The following is a 16,357-nucleotide window of genomic DNA, read 5'->3' as shown; positions in this document are numbered from 1 at the left end:
TGAGTTTGAGTCACCCTGTTAAAGGATTTACAACAAGCTAGTTAAAGCTACCTGGTTAAGGGATTTTCCAACTGTTGAAGTGGTTAAAGATCAACAAGTATTACAATGATATGATAATAGCTCTCAATGCCTAATGCAAATCCGCTTAAGTTCCTTCCTTCTGCACACACACTATGCAGGAATCAATCCTCTTATCTCATTTGGTCTGGCAAGAATCACGTATCTCTGCACTTAGATACACACACACAATTTGCCAACAACCTCAGTATGAAACACAACATCGACCTTATAGGAAACAGGTAGGTCGGTAGCATAAACCCTAAATCCTAAACATTTAGGTTAAGCAATTTAGGCGGTTCAATCCTGGCCATTAAACACTTTGCATTTGAATACAACGGTCTTGAACAGATCTCAAGATATTCTCCATCGTTTGTTCTTCACCGTTTCATGGAGGCGATAACCCATCATGTGTTCTCCACCGTTTATAGGGACTTCGCACATTCCCAAGGCAGATAGGATCAATCTCCTTCATGCAAGATCCTTCACGCGCACAAGGCTGATGTGGCAACATGATTTGATCTTGATTACAATGCTAGCTCATCACACAATGTCATCGGTTGAATCACACAGGCTTGGAACACTTCAACCGGAAACCCTTAAGCTAAGATTACCAACCGGTAGTCATACCATATTAAGCTTTACTAGAAAACATTCCATATCCCGGTTCACATTCCATCATACCGGTTCACTTGGACAAACTTATCGCTTCACCTATTGCTCATATACTGGTTTATACCGCTATACTGATTCTCTTTGCTAGCTGCTTAGCTTCAATATACCTGTACACTCCTTTGCACATATACCGGTTCACCACATTATACCGGTTCACTTTTCAACATATTGCCGGTTCACTCTCCTGTATATGGACATTAATGACAACATAATTGTTGGCAATATTACATTATAAGGATATTGAGAAGGTTGTTGATGATTATGGACATAACTAATTAAAAATGTTTTACTATATTGATATTATTATTTTGTCATTGATGTCAAGAAATTGATTTTCTAATTCAGTATGATGTTGCCATATCTTAAGAAATATGATATGAAGATTATAAAGAAGTCGGTAAAGACATAGGAAAGAATATGATGAATAAGGGGATAAGTTATTCAATGGGCAACTACTACCGAGTTAGACAATGATGAAATCTTGATGTTTTAGATTGTTTTAACATCATACATATGTTGTAAAATGTAAAAGTTAATACTATACTATGTTATCAAGCAAAGAACCTAGTCGGTAAACCCTAAGGTTATCGCAATCGGTTAATGAAGACAGAATGTCTACTGAGTGAAGTTTAGTATTCACTGAGTTGTAACCGAGCTATAATAGAATGCATTAAATGTTTACATGTGATATTTAATGAAAGAAGCTGATGAGTTGGAGCAGATCAATGATTGGCAAGCCGTGAAAGAAGTTTGTTAAACGAATCTAAGGCAATGGAAAGTCGGCAAGAAGATCTATAGCTCAGATTGAACCGCATTACCCTAACACAAGTTCCAAGGTGAATGTGCAAGTTCCAAGGCGGGGTAAAACATTTTCAGATCGAAAGATACAATGAACCTGGACAAGATTGAAGATCTGATGGCTATGATTGATCATGGGAAATGTGATCAAGGAGATTAAGTGGTTAGAAGATTGTTTATAAATAGGAAACTTTTGATAAACAATGTATGCAGGCAAGTGTATGCACAGGGATGCTACATAGTGATTATCGAGCACAAAAGCTTGAAGCCTTGTTAGAATAATAGAGTATTGATGCCCAGCAAATAGACAAGATTAGTTCTATGTCTAGATTGTATTGAACAAATAGGAATTTGCTTTAGCATTTTAGATGTGAAGTTGTAGATAGATTGTAACACTGTTATTTTGTGAAAGTGATAGGAAATCTCTTAATCGAGTGGACTTAACAGTCTTATATGTAAATCCTCTAACAAGGTGACATTCTGATTGAGTGTTTGAAATCCTTTGACAAGGTCACTTCTAACAAAGTGAAGATCCTAACAGATCTGAGGGAAATCCCTTAACCGGGTCACATCTAGCAATGTGTTTGTAATCTTTAACAGGATTTGCTTTTAACCGAGCATACTCTAGAAGAGTATATTTCTTAGTGGGTCTGAAATCCCACAGTGGTTTTTCCTTATTTGGGTTTCCACGTTAAATCTGGTGTTATGAGGTTTATATTGTTCATATGCTTTTGAGTTTGCATGTTTGACAGGTTTTGGTTATATGACTGATATATGATTCACCCCCCCCCCTCTCATCTTGTTGGCTATTGGATTTGTACTTATATTAAGTATCATAACTATCAATTGGTATTAGAGCTTTGGAATCTGAAAGGAAAGTTTAAAGGCACTTGAGTTAAAGATCCAAAGATGTATAAGAGGGATGCACCTAAGCTAAATAAGTCAAGTTTTTCCACATGGCAGAAAATGATGAAGCTACATCTATCATGAGTTGGAGAATATGCTATATACTATCTGGAGAATGATTTTGTTGCACCGAGCACCTATCCATTGACTGTGGAAGAGATAAAGGCGAAGCAAGAACATATTCAAACAATGATTGAAATAACATCTGCATTGACCGATTCTAAGTTTAATGATCTAGAAGGTTGCAATGATGCAAAGACAATGTGGACTAAGCTCATATCTGTATATGGAGGAGATGAACATGTTCAAAGAGCAAAAGTTGATAGTTTAAGAGGACAACTTGAATCTATGAGGATGAATGAAAGTGAGAACATAACCCAGTACAATACAAGACTAAAGGAGATTGTAAATCAAATCAAAAGAGTAGGAGGAAATATTGAAGAAAAGGATGTGACAAGTAAGTTGTTAAGAACCCTTTTACCTGCCCATGCAATCTGAGTCTCTGCAATCAATGAATTGAGGTTTGTACCTAATATGTCAGTTTCCTTGGATGCTACTATTGGTAAGCTACATGCATTTGAGTTAAGTAATTTTGATAACAGTGGGTCATCGGTAAATAAAGTTGAATCTGCATTTAGTTCTTTTTATCTGAATGAATCTAATGATTACAATGAAAGAAAGTATAAGTACTGTGAAGGAGATCACAGTGGAGCAAGTGAAATATTTCGGAAGAACATGGAGGAGGTACACAAACTGTATGAAGAAATCAGAAAGCAAGAAAAGTTTGAAGCACTATTGGCCAAAAGGTTACCGAGAGGCAAAGGTAAGTATAAAGGAAAACTACCTTTGAAATGTTTCGATTGTGATAAGATTGGACATATGGCTTCTAACTGTCCTGACAAAGATTTTACTGAAAAGAGAGATTACCGAGATGACAGACAAAAAGATAATCATTACAGAGGACACCGAGACTTCAAAAGAAGAGATAGAAAGACATGCTTAATTGCTGATGAGGAATATGAAGATGATAAATCAGATGAGACTGATACAGAGGAAGTTGTTTATGTGGCTATCAAGGATGGATCAGATGAAGAAAGGTATGAAGAAAAAGCCCTAATATCTCACATAAACACTAATGATTCTTGGATTATAGATAGTGGATGCTCACATCATATGACAGGAGATAAACACAAGTTTTTTATGTTAGAAGATTATGATGGAGGCTATGTTAGATTTGGTAATGATGCACCATGTCTGGTAAGAGGTAAAGGATCAATAACACTTCTTGATAAAGCAAGATGCAATGATGTTTATTGGGTTGAAGGTTTGGAATATAATTTGTTGAGTGTAGCACAGCTAAACAACACAGGTTACCGAATAGAATTTCAGAAAGGAATTGTCAAAGTTCATGACAAGAATGGAAAGTTAGCTACTACCGAGACACAAACAAAAGGTAATACATTTCACCTTGACTCAACTCACAATAAGTGTTTGCATGCAAAGATTGATAATACCTGGTTATGGCATAAAAGGTTTTGTCATGTTAATTTTGATAATCTGATCAAGATAAGTAAGAAGCACAGAGTAAGAGGTCTACCGAGTCTTGAAAAACCTGAGAATGCTATGTGTCGAGGATGCCAGATGGGTAAAATGACAAGATCAAGCTTTACAAGTAAGTCCTACACTTCTAAGGGAATTTTAGATCTTGTGCACACTGATCTTTGTGGTCCTATGAAAGTTCAAAGTTATTATGGTGATAAATATTTCATATTATTTGTGGATGGTTATTCAAGGATGATGTCAATAATGTTTTTAAAAGAAAAATCAAAAGCTTTTCAAATGTTTAAGTGGTACAAGGCTAGAGTTGAAAATGAAACAGGAAGACAATTGAAATGTCTTAGATCAGATAGAGGAGGAGAGTTCACATCTGATGAGTTCAACCTATGTTGTAATGATCATGGTATTAAAAGACAAGTCTTTGCACTGAGAACTCCACAGCAGAATGGAATAGCTAAAAGAAGAAATAGATCTATTGTGGATTGTGCTAGAACACTGATGATTGAGAAAAAGGTTCCACAAACATTTTGAAGAGAAGCAATAAGCATAGTTGTTTACACCTTGAACTGAGTTCAATTGAAGAAAGATACTTTGAAGACACCTTATGAAATCTGGTATGGCAAGAAACCTAATGTAAGTTATTTTAAGATCTTTGGAAGTAAATGTTATGTTCATAAAGATGATAGAAATGACAAGTTTGATTAGAAAAGTGAAGAAGGAACATTTCTAGGATATTCTTCTAGAAGCAAAACATTTAAATGTTTGATCAAATCATCTAACAAAATAGTAGAAAGTGCAAATGTGAAAATTGATGAATTTGCAGAAAGAACTGATTAAGGGAATTCCAAAGAATCAGAAGACTATGATGAATTTGTCTATGTGCAACCGAGAAGTCCTACTGAGATAAGTGTTGGAGAAAATGAAGGAAATATCCAGTTACCGAGTGAAGAAGAAGATCATATAGAGCCTACCGAGCCTGTATTAGCCAAGTATGTCAGAAGACACCATGCATCAAGTCAGATTATAGGAGATAAGGATGATCCAGTGATGACAAGGAACAAACTGAGACAAAACACATGTTTGATATTTGAATTTGAACCGAGAATTGTGAAAGAGGCATTTAACAGTGAAGATTGGATAAATGCTATGACTGAAGAGATTGATCAAATCAAGAAGAATGACACATGGACACTGGTCCCAAGACCGAAGGACAAAAATGTAATCAATACAAAATGGATCTTCAGAAACAAGCTAAATGAAAAAGGTGAGGTCATTCGGAACAAAGCAAGATTAGTTTGCAAAGGTTATGCCCAAGAAGAAGGAATTGATTATGGTGAGACTTTTGCACCTGTTGCTAGTCTTGAAGGAGTTAGAACATTGTTGGCATATGCTGCTTTCAAAAACTTCAAGGTATATCAAATGGATGTCAAATCTGCATTTCTGAATGGAATATTAGAAGAAGAAGTTTTCATTGAACAACCTGAAGGATTTGTTGATGACAATGATAAAGATCAGGTATGTAAATTGAACAAAGCTTTATATGGTCTGAAACAAGCACCTAGAGCATGGTATGAAAGATTGCACTCTTATTTGATTAATATTGGTTTTATAAGGACAAGTGAGAATAGGAACATGTACATGAAGAATGATGAAAATGGAATACTAATCTCAGCCATATTTGTTGATGATATTATATTTTGTGGAAATGACTCTTTATGCAAGAACTTTGGAAATGAAATGAGCAAAGAATTTGAGATGTCATTGTAGCGTCCTAAAATTGCGACACTTGCAATTTCGACTGCATTTCGGTCTTCACGATGGCGACGCAACACGTAACCTGAATGGAGACCCCGAAACCTGATTATGACACTGAAAACTGCATTTTCTTGCACCCTGGCCTGAACCTCCTTTGCACCCTGCTGTCCCGGGAGGTGGGACCAGAGCGCCCAGCGCCCTGGTCCCTGGGTCCTATTTTGGGCCCGGTCTCTTTTGGACTTCGGGTCTTTATGTTTGCAAATTGGAAAATTATCTTTCCTGGTCGGCCTAAGGTCAGGAAAATCAGTCTATCAGCCCTAATTGACAAGTATATAAACTACATTTTCCTCTTTCATTCGATATGATGGAAAAAGCGTGGAAACTATACTCAAGCATTCTTTCAAGCAATTGATCATTCTAAGTCTCCATTCAAAGCTAAGTGTTGCATTCAAGACAAGGATTCAACCATTGAAGAGGAGATCACATACTACATGCTACATACAACATACAACATACAACAAACAACAACATCTATACCTTCGCACATAAGGATACAAACATCCTTACAACAAGGTATTAGTACTTGTTTTACATTACATTTACAACATTTTTCATTTCTTGGTTAATTCCAAAACTGGGGTTTGACCTAAAGGCAAACCCCTAATCCCTAACCCCCCAATCGTCTTCGCTTTTCTGTGTGTAGGTTGCAGGTACGCGGCTGAAATTGAAGACCTAGAATCCTTGTGCAGAGACGAACAGATCCCCCTTTGTTTCACGGATTTTTCGGAGGACCGTGTGCACGCCGGGCGCCATCGTCCCGACAACTTTTGCTCAAATTTGCAGGACAGCGCCGTATCGACATTTTACTGCTAATTCCAGGTCCGCAGCTTCATCCTATATCCCTATCTCAGTTTATAAGCGAATCTTTGTCACTTTCTATGCATTCCTAGCTTAATTCTTCTATCAACATTCTTTACAAAAGAGGGTAGCCTTGCTTTCTTAACCCTTGAAACACATTTAGCATCCAATCATGCATTGTGTGGGATTGGATCTTGTGGGTTTCAACCCCTCTTTTGAATGTAAAGTCTCTCCCCTAGGTGAAAACCATCAACCCTAGTGAATCTCCCTTCTCTCTCCTTGGAGTTGGAAGAGGGGAGAGCAACTAGGGTTCGATCGCGATTTTCCGCTTTACATTTTGGTGAACCCGATGTGAACATCCTTTCTGATTATTCATAGTTAGATCTGAAAATTGGATTCCTTGATTACATTTCCATGTTTGATCTTTTGCAAAATTTTAGAGGTTAATTACATAAAAACCCTAAATTTTCTTTTTAAGTAATTAAACTTGTGAAATGTTTAATTGTTAATGCTTGTTTCAGATCTGCCCTTCTATTACAAATTATCAACTCATATTTGTGCTTTAATTTTGAAAATTAAGTGGTTAAGTGTCAAAACCCTAATTTTTGAAACCCTCTTGATTCAACCTTTGTCCGACAATTTCACTGATCAAAACATTTCCAAATCAGCTATAACTTTGGATTCCGCAATAAAATCACAATATCTTTCATCCCTGAAAATTTGGAAAAAAGTTGCGAGGACCGTGTGCACTCCGAGCGCCATCGTCCCCGACATTTTTTTCGAAATTTCGGGAGCTAGATCTTACTGTATTTTTCTGCTAAAATCCAGAATTTTGGTTGATTTTATCAATTATAACACCTTCAAAATTACAGTCAAAGTTGGTCTAGTGACTGCTTGGATTGAGGCTTCTAATCATTCAAAAAATTGTTGAAATTGAAATTTGTGTCAAAATTGTGTTTCTTACAGTCCTAAATCTGAAAAGTGTGTTATCATTCATTCGAAATTTCAGTGATTCATTCAAATTTTTGCAATTTGTGACTTTTGAAATTAAGTGCTTAATTACAACAACTTTGATTTTCGCTTTCGGAATTGAATTTTGCGTGAAATTGAGTCAACTTTCAAATTTCAAAACTTGCATTGCTTTTGGTATTCCCTCTAAAATCATAAGATTCAAAATTTCAGTTTCCCTCTCTTTTTCAAAATTCAAATTTTGCATTTTTCGACAATCTTGGTAGGGTTCAATTTTGAGATTGCAACTTTAATTTGGCCTATCTACAGATCGTAAAATCACTCAATTTTTTCAGGTTAGCTGTAAAATCATCATAACTTTCATCCCTGCAAATTTCGAAAAAAGTTGCGAGGACCGTGTGCACCCCGAGCGCCACGGTCCCGGACATTTTTTCTGAAATTTCGGGAGATTGTCCTGATTGTATTTAACAGCTTAAATCTGGAAGATTGGCTGGCTTTACTGAAATTTGCTACTTTTAAAATTCAAAATCTTCTCTCTCTCTTTAGTGCATGAGTTTTACAACAATAAGCCCTACTTACACTATTCCCGTTAGACGAAGCCTTAGAATTAAGTCCTTCCAAGGTTTAATTACTGAGGAGATGGAACCTAATTTGAATGGTCTTTTTAACGAGGACATGGGTAATTCCTCTAATCCTCTTAATGATGAAGAATCTCTCCATGAGGTTTCTGTAGAACAACTTTCAAAATTGGATAACCAATTTGATGATTTTCGACAATGGATGTCTCAAGAATACCCCGATAGTCAAGCTCTTCCTTTAATTGAGGGTCTAAAACATATGCTTCAAAGTGATAAGAATGGAATTGATATTTTGCGTGGTATTGCACACATTGTGGATTCGAATGTGATGCCTATGAAGGGTTGTGCCGAAACTTTAGGTTATACACAACCTCCTACACAAGTCAATCATTCTATTCCTTTGACAACTTCTATTGCTAGCATACCTACCTTTACATCAAACATAATGACTACTTCAATACAAGACATTCCTCCTATGATCACCAGTCATGGGGGCAATCCTTCCTCTTCAATCAACCCTCTTCCTTCATTCAATCCAACTTCTTCATTCATTCCTTCAGTAAGTGTTCCTCTTATATCTCCACAAATGAACATGACACAAGGGGGCAATTCATTTAACCCTTCCATTCCTCCTTGTAGTGTTCCTCCTTTTCAATCATCTCCTATGACTAACTATCATAGTGTCTCGCCACCTTACTCTCTACCTTCTTTCAATAACATAACACCTCCATCACAATCTAACATGTCTAATATGAACTCTTCGACTGAAGCGACCATTAATAATCTTGCACAAACTGTCTCTTCTTTACAGCAACAAATTGCCTCTATGAATCAATCTAAGTTTAGTGTGCCCACATTTGATTTTGCGAGCCCACTTTCTCTTGATATTGTTCGAGCTATTCCCCCTAAACATGTTGAAATTCCGCATTTGGAGCTTTATAATGGTAAGGGTGATCCTCTAACACATGTTAAGACCTTTCAAACAATATGTACTGATTTTGCTTATGACCAAAGGTTGCTTGCAAAACTGTTTACTAGAACATTAAGAGACAAAGCCCTACAATGGTATTGCTCATTACCTTCCTATTCTATTACTTCTTTTGAACAACTTGCAAATGCTTTCATTCAACAATTTCAAAACAATATAAGTCCTAAAGTTACTTTGATTGATTTAATGCATTGTAAACAAGGTGTTAAAGAAAAAGTGATTGATTTCATTGGTAGATATAAGCATTTGTATACTCAAATTTCCTTTCCAGTGCCTGACAATGATATTCAAAGAATCTTTATTTCTAATTTACAAAAAGACATTAGAGAAAAACTCCTGTTTTCTGAGTTTACTTCTTTCCAACAGTTGTGTGCAACTCTTCACAATTATCAACTGACTGTGAGTCAAATGGAACAATCACATCCTATGACTCCGAGTGATAAGGGTGATAGTAGTCAACAACCATTTGGGAAGTTTAAACCGAACAGAGAGTCCATTAAATTCAATGAAAACATCAACAACAACAATGTGAATGCAGCATCAGGTGTGTCTCCTATTTCTAAGTTTTTCAAGAGAGAAAGAAAGTTTACTCCTTTGAATGAATCATTGCATAGTATTATGAATAAGTTATTGGAACAAAATGTGCTTACACTTCCTCCTATAAGGCAAATTGATCCTGCAAAGATTAATTCACCTTATTTTGATAACAAATCTTTTTGTCAATTTCATCGTCAGCCTGGGCATGATACTGAAAAATGTTTTTCTTTAAAGGGTAAAATTCAAGATTTGATTGATAATAATACTATCTCTGTTTCTGGAGTGAATGATAAAGGCAATACATCTATAGCTCCCCCTAACCAAAATCTTCAAATTTTTACTGATCCATTACCTTCTCATACCTCTAATGCGATTGAGGCTAATGATTCCTCTCTTTCATCTGATGGTCTTGTGTCCATGACTCCGAATGTGATTAACTTTGTAGAGCAGCAAGAAAACCCTAAAGAACCTTCCATCACATTTGATTCCAGTGAAACTATCAGGGCACCTGATGGTCCTTTATATATAGTTGCAAAAGTCAAAAATACACCTTGCCGTGGAGTGCTTATTGATCCTTTTTGCATGGTTAATGTCATTACTGAAGAATTCCTTTTTACTTTGCAATTGAATCAAGTTATCTATGACAAAACAGATGTGGTTGTGAAACTATTTGATGCATTTTCTTCTCCTGCAATTGGTTCTATTACATTACCTATTGAGGTCCGTAACAAATCCCTTGATGTGGACTTTGCTATTATTCCATCTTCCGAACAATTTCGTGTGAAGCTAGGCTATCCTTGGCTATCTTCCATGAAAGCTATTGCTTCTCCTATCCACAAGTGTTTGAAATTTCCCCATAATGGTGAAGTTGTTACTGTCAATCATAGTCTCTTTAAACCAGCTGAAAGAACTTCTAGCGTTCCTCTTGATTACTTTTGGCCTAAACAATTCCAATCTCTTCCTCCGCGAAGTGATCATCTTTTCAAATCTTATCAAAAGTGGAAAAAAGATATGATCCTTTCTCTAAGTGAACCTAGAACACCCAAACTTGACATTCCTATCATTCTTGAGAAGGAAGTTCTTCCTTTGAAAGATAAAACCAATGTCTTTCCTCAAGAAGATTCCCAACCCATTCCTATGGATGTGACTATGCCTATATCTAAAAGTAGACCTATACCCCCTCGTCATGATGGGCTTGGTCTCCTTCCTAAACCAAATATTCCTCCCTTATATGGAGCAGTTCCTCCTCCTTCCTCTTATGGAGAGAAGAGACCCTCCTCTTCTCCTATTATTCAGCCTAAGAGACCACAACCTAAACACCCAAGTGATAAGGATGAGAACATTCCTCCTCCTCAATCTTCTCAACTTCCTACTAAGACTAGACGTAATCGTTCTGCACGTGAACGCCGACGAAAGCGTCATCTTAGAGCTCAGGCAGTTGCTTCTCAAACTTTGCAATCCCCAAAAACACCTTCAACAAGCATTATTCCATTTTCTCCTCAGCCGACGATTGAGCCGAAATCTCCTAAACATAAGATGCATGATGGTCTTGATCCTGTGCGAGTTAAAGATACTATTTTTATAAATCTTGATGATGATATAGATGAAAATGTTATTCATGATGAAAATGTTACTCCTCTTGCTTCTGATAATGAATATGAACTTGTTGATGTTGATAACCATTTATCTAATGAATTTTCTAAAGCACTTATCCTAGCTCCTAGACAAGAACAATGTGGCTTGGAACATGAACATAGCCCTTGTTTGGATCTTGTGATAGCTCCATCTGCTGTGTTGGATGTTCCTCCTCTAGCGTGTTCCCTACCTTCCCGAAACATTGATCAGCAAGATCGGGGGGTAGATGACATGCTAGACTAGTTTCATTAGCATATCAGATTCTCTCCCCCTCTCTTTTGTTACTTCTTCTATGTGTTATTCTCATTCTTCTATTTGTTGTCCTTAGTGTTGTCTACTTGAGGACGATGCAAAACATTGAGATCTCTTGGTCTCTCTCATGTTGACTCAAAAGACACATGTGTTCCCTTCTTCTAGGTGACCTTCCTTGATTGGGGAATGAAGAACAATTATGCATACATACATATGATATACATGAATAATCATACAGCATACTGACCCCGAGGAAAGCGAAGTCACCTTGTGCTTTGTGTTTTGTGTCTATTATCCTTGGGCTTATCTCACACTTGGGGGCTAAATCTTTGTGATAACGTGCTCCTTTCCCTTCTCATTCTTATATGTATCACTACCTTAAAGCAATCACCCCCGGTGAGGCGTGTGCGATCGCTTTAACGTAGGGGGGCATACATCCCGTTCATATCTTTTCAAGATACTTGAAAATTTCTTGGCAAATTTAGCTTTGCCTTGAAAATTTTTGATATCTTTCTTGCATGACTCATAGTGAGGGAACCCTACTACTGACAGTCATGGTTCTCCCTCGTGATCTTCCCTTTTACTTTGTCAATTGAAGTCGTAAGATCCTTAGTCCACTGGGGGCTTGGTGTATCTTGCCTCCTTGACGTGGTGAAAGTCTTTCAATATTGTTTCCTTGTACTTTACCGGAAGTATGAGCGTACGCCTATACTCCCGCTAAAGTGGGGGCTAAATGTAGCGTCCTAAAATTGCGACACTTGCAATTTCGACTGCATTTCGGTCTTCACGATGGCGACGCAACACGCAACCTAAATGGAGACCCCGAAACCTGATTATGACACTGAAAGCTGCATTTTCTTGCACCCTGGCCTGAACCTCCTTTGCACCCTGCTGTCCCGGGAGGTGGGACCAGAGCGCCCAGCGCCCAGCGCCCTGGTCCCTGGGTCCTATTTTGGGCCCGGTCTCTTTTGGACTTCAGGTCTTTATGTTTGCAAATTGGAAAATTATCTTTCCTGGTCGGCCTAAGGTCGGGAAAATCAGTCTATCAGCCCTGATTGACAAGTATATAAACTACATTTTCCTCTTTCATTCGATATGATGGAAAAAGCGTGGAAACTATACTCAAGCATTCAAGCATTCTTTCAAGCAATTGATCATTCTAAGTCTCCATTCAAGGCTAAGTGTTGCATTCAAGACAAGGATTCAACCATTGAAGAGGAGATCACATACTACATGCTACATACAACATACAACATACAACAAACAACAACATCTATACCTTCGCACATAAGGATACAAACATCCTTACAACAAGGTATTAGTACTTGTTTTACATTACATTTACAACATTTCTCATTTCTTGGTTAATTCCAAAACCGGGGTTTGACCTAAAGGCAAACCCCTAATCCCTAACCCCCCAATCGTCTTCGCTTTTCTGTGTGTAGGTTGCAGGTACGCGGCTGAAATTGAAGATCTGGAATCCTTGTGCAGAGACGAACAGATCCCCCTTCGTTTCATGGATTTTTCGGAGGACCGTGTGCACGCCGGGCGCCATCGTCCCGACAACTTTTGCTCAAATTTGCAGGACAGCGCCGTATCGACATTTTACTGCTAATTCCAGGTCCGCAGCTTCATCCTATATCCCTATCTCAGTTTATAAGCGAATCTTTGTCACTTTCTATGCATTCCTAGCTTAATTCTTCTATCAACATTCTTTACAAAAGAGGGTAGCCTTGCTTTCTTAACCCTTGAAACACATTTAGCATCCAATCATGCATTGTGTGGGATTGGATCTTGTGGGTTTCAACCCCTCTTTTGAATGTAAAGTCTCTCCCCTAGGTGAAAACCATCAACCCTAGTGAATCTCCCTTCTCTCTCCTTGGAGTTGGAAGAGGGGAGAGCAACTAGGGTTCGATCGCGATTTTCCGCTTTACAGTCATTAATCGGTGAGATAAAGTATTTTATAGGCTTACAGATACTGCAAATGAAAAATGAGATTTTCATTACTCAATCCAAGTACATAAAGGAAATCTTGAAGAAATTTGGAATGGAGGATTCAAAACCAGTAAGTACTCCTATGACTGCCAACTGTAAACTATCAAAGAATGATGAATCTGCCTCTGTTGATGAGACACTTTACCGATCTATGATTGGAAAGTTGCAATATGTTGTTCACAGTAGGCTAGATATAGCACATGCAGTAGGTATTGTTGCAAGATTCTCTGTAGATCCTAAGGAAATACACATGACAACAATCAAAAGAATTTTTAGACACTTGAAAGGCACTGAAGATTATGGCTTAGTATATCAGAAAGGAAATGATTTTGATCTAAAAGTTTATACTGATGCTGATTGGGCAGGCAACATTGACGACAAAAAAAGCACAAGTGGAGGAGCTTTCTTCTTAGGAGAAAGACTAGTGAGTTGGCTTAGCAAGAAACAAGGATGTGTTTCTCAGTCAACAGCCGAAGCTGAATATGTTGCAACAACACTGAATTGTATCAACATTGCATGGATCAAACAACTGTTGGAAGGTATAAATGAGAAAGTTACCAAACCAGTAACTATATTCTGTGACAATACTAGTGCCATTAATATTTCAAAGAATCCTGTAATGCACTCTAAGACAAAGCACATATCTATCAAATATCATTATCTTAGAGAAGAAGCTCAAGAGAAGAAAGTGGTGTTGGAATATGTTAACACAAAGGAGCAAATAGCTGATATCTTCACCAAGCCACTACCAAAGGACACTTTTGAATATCTCAGAAGTAAGTTAGGGGTCCTACCCCTATCTTTTACTCACTGACCGAGTTCGGTGAAAGCGTCACTTCAATGACTCTATTGAATATCTTTTGGGGAGTTGATGCTGGATTGATACACTTTAGATTCTTTTTTGAAAGTGTACTGGAATTAATACTGGGATAATACAGAGAATGATACAGGGAACAAGAATTGAAGACAAATGCTCTGACCGAGACTCAGTTGATACACAACAGCAGGCAATAACTTCTTACAGAAAGAAATTATGTTTTAGTTCTTTTTCTTTTTGGCATTGTTGTCAAAGGGGGAGAAGATCTACCCAGGGGGAGAAGACCTAAAGGGGAGAAGACCTACAAAGGGGGAGAAGACCTGAGAAGACTGAGAGAAGACTACAGGTTGAAATAAAGACTGGAAATAGAAGAGAAGTCTAATATATGGGGGAGAGCATTTTAGCATTTCAGAATCACAGCAATCCGAATCTTTTAAAGGTCAAATCAATTGGTTTTGCCATCAATGCCAAAGGGGGAGATTGTTGGCAATATTACATTATAAGGATATTGAGAAGGTTGTTGATGATTATGGACATAACTGATTAAAGATGTTTTACTATCTTGATATTATTATTTTGCCATTGATGTCAAGAAATTGATTTTCTAATTCAGTATGATGTTGCCATATCTTAAGAAATATGATATGAAGATTATAAAGAAGTTGGTAAAGACACAGGAAAGAATATGATGAATAAGGGGATAAGTTATTCAATGGGCAACTACTACCGAGTTAGACAATGATGAAATCTTGATGTTTTAGATTGTTTTAACATCATACATATGTTGTAAAATGTAAAGGTTAATACTATACTATGTTATCAAGCAAAGAACCTAGTCGGTAAACCCTAAGGTTATCGCAGTCGGTTAATGAAGATAGAATGTCTACCGAGTGAAGTTTAGTATTCACCGAGTTGTAACCGAGCTATAACAGAATGCATTAAATGTTTACATGTGATATTTAATGAAAGAAGCTGATGAGCTGGAGCGGATCAATGATTGGCAAGCCATGAAAGAAGTTTGTTAAATGAATCTAAGGCAATGGAAAGTCGGCAAGAAGATCTACAGCTCAGATTGAACCGCATTACCCTAACACAAGTTCCAAGGTGAATGTGCAAGTTCCAAGGCGGGGTAAAACGTTTTCAGATTGAAAGATACAATGAACCTAGACAAGATTGAAGATCTGATGGCTATGATTGATCATGGGAAATGTGATCAAGGAGATTAAGCGGTTAGAAGATTGTTTATAAATAGGAAATTGTTGATAAACAATGTATGCGGGCAAGTGTATGCACAGGGATGCTACATAGTGATTACCGAGCACAGAAGCTTGAAGACCTGTTAGAATAACAGAGTATTGATGCCCAGTAGATAGACAAGATTAGTTCTATGTCTAGATTGTATTGAACAAATAGGAATCTGCTTTAGCATTTTAGATGTGAAGTTGCAGATAGATTGCAATACTGTTATTTTGTGAAAGTGACAGGAAATCTCTTAACCGAGTGGACTTAACAGTCTTATATGTAAATCCCCTAACAAAGTGACATTCTGATTGAGTGTTTGAAATCCTTTGACAAGGTCACTTCTAACAAAGTGAAGATCCTAACAGATCTTAGAGAAATCCCTTAACCGGGTCACATCTAGCCATGTGTTTGTAATTTTTAACAGGATTTGCTTTTAACTGAGCATACTCTAGAAGAGTATATTTCTTAGTGGGTCCGAAATCCCACAGTGGTTTTTCCCTATTTGGGTTTCCACGTTAAATCTGGTGTTATGAGGTTTATATTGTTCATATGCTTTTGAGTTTGCATGTTTGACAGTTTTTGGTTATATGACTAATATATATGTTATCGAAGTTGAATCTGACATTTTTATGGATGATTAAGTTTGTATGATTCCCCCCCCCCCCCCCCCCCTCCTCTTATCTTGTTGGCTATTGGATCTGTACTTATATTAAGTATCAGAACTATCACATAATATCA

Source organism: Cryptomeria japonica, chromosome 1, assembly GCF_030272615.1.
Source record: "Cryptomeria japonica chromosome 1, Sugi_1.0, whole genome shotgun sequence".
Classification (NCBI taxonomy): Eukaryota; Viridiplantae; Streptophyta; class Pinopsida; order Cupressales; family Cupressaceae; genus Cryptomeria; species Cryptomeria japonica.
This window is presented reverse-complemented; position numbering follows the sequence as displayed.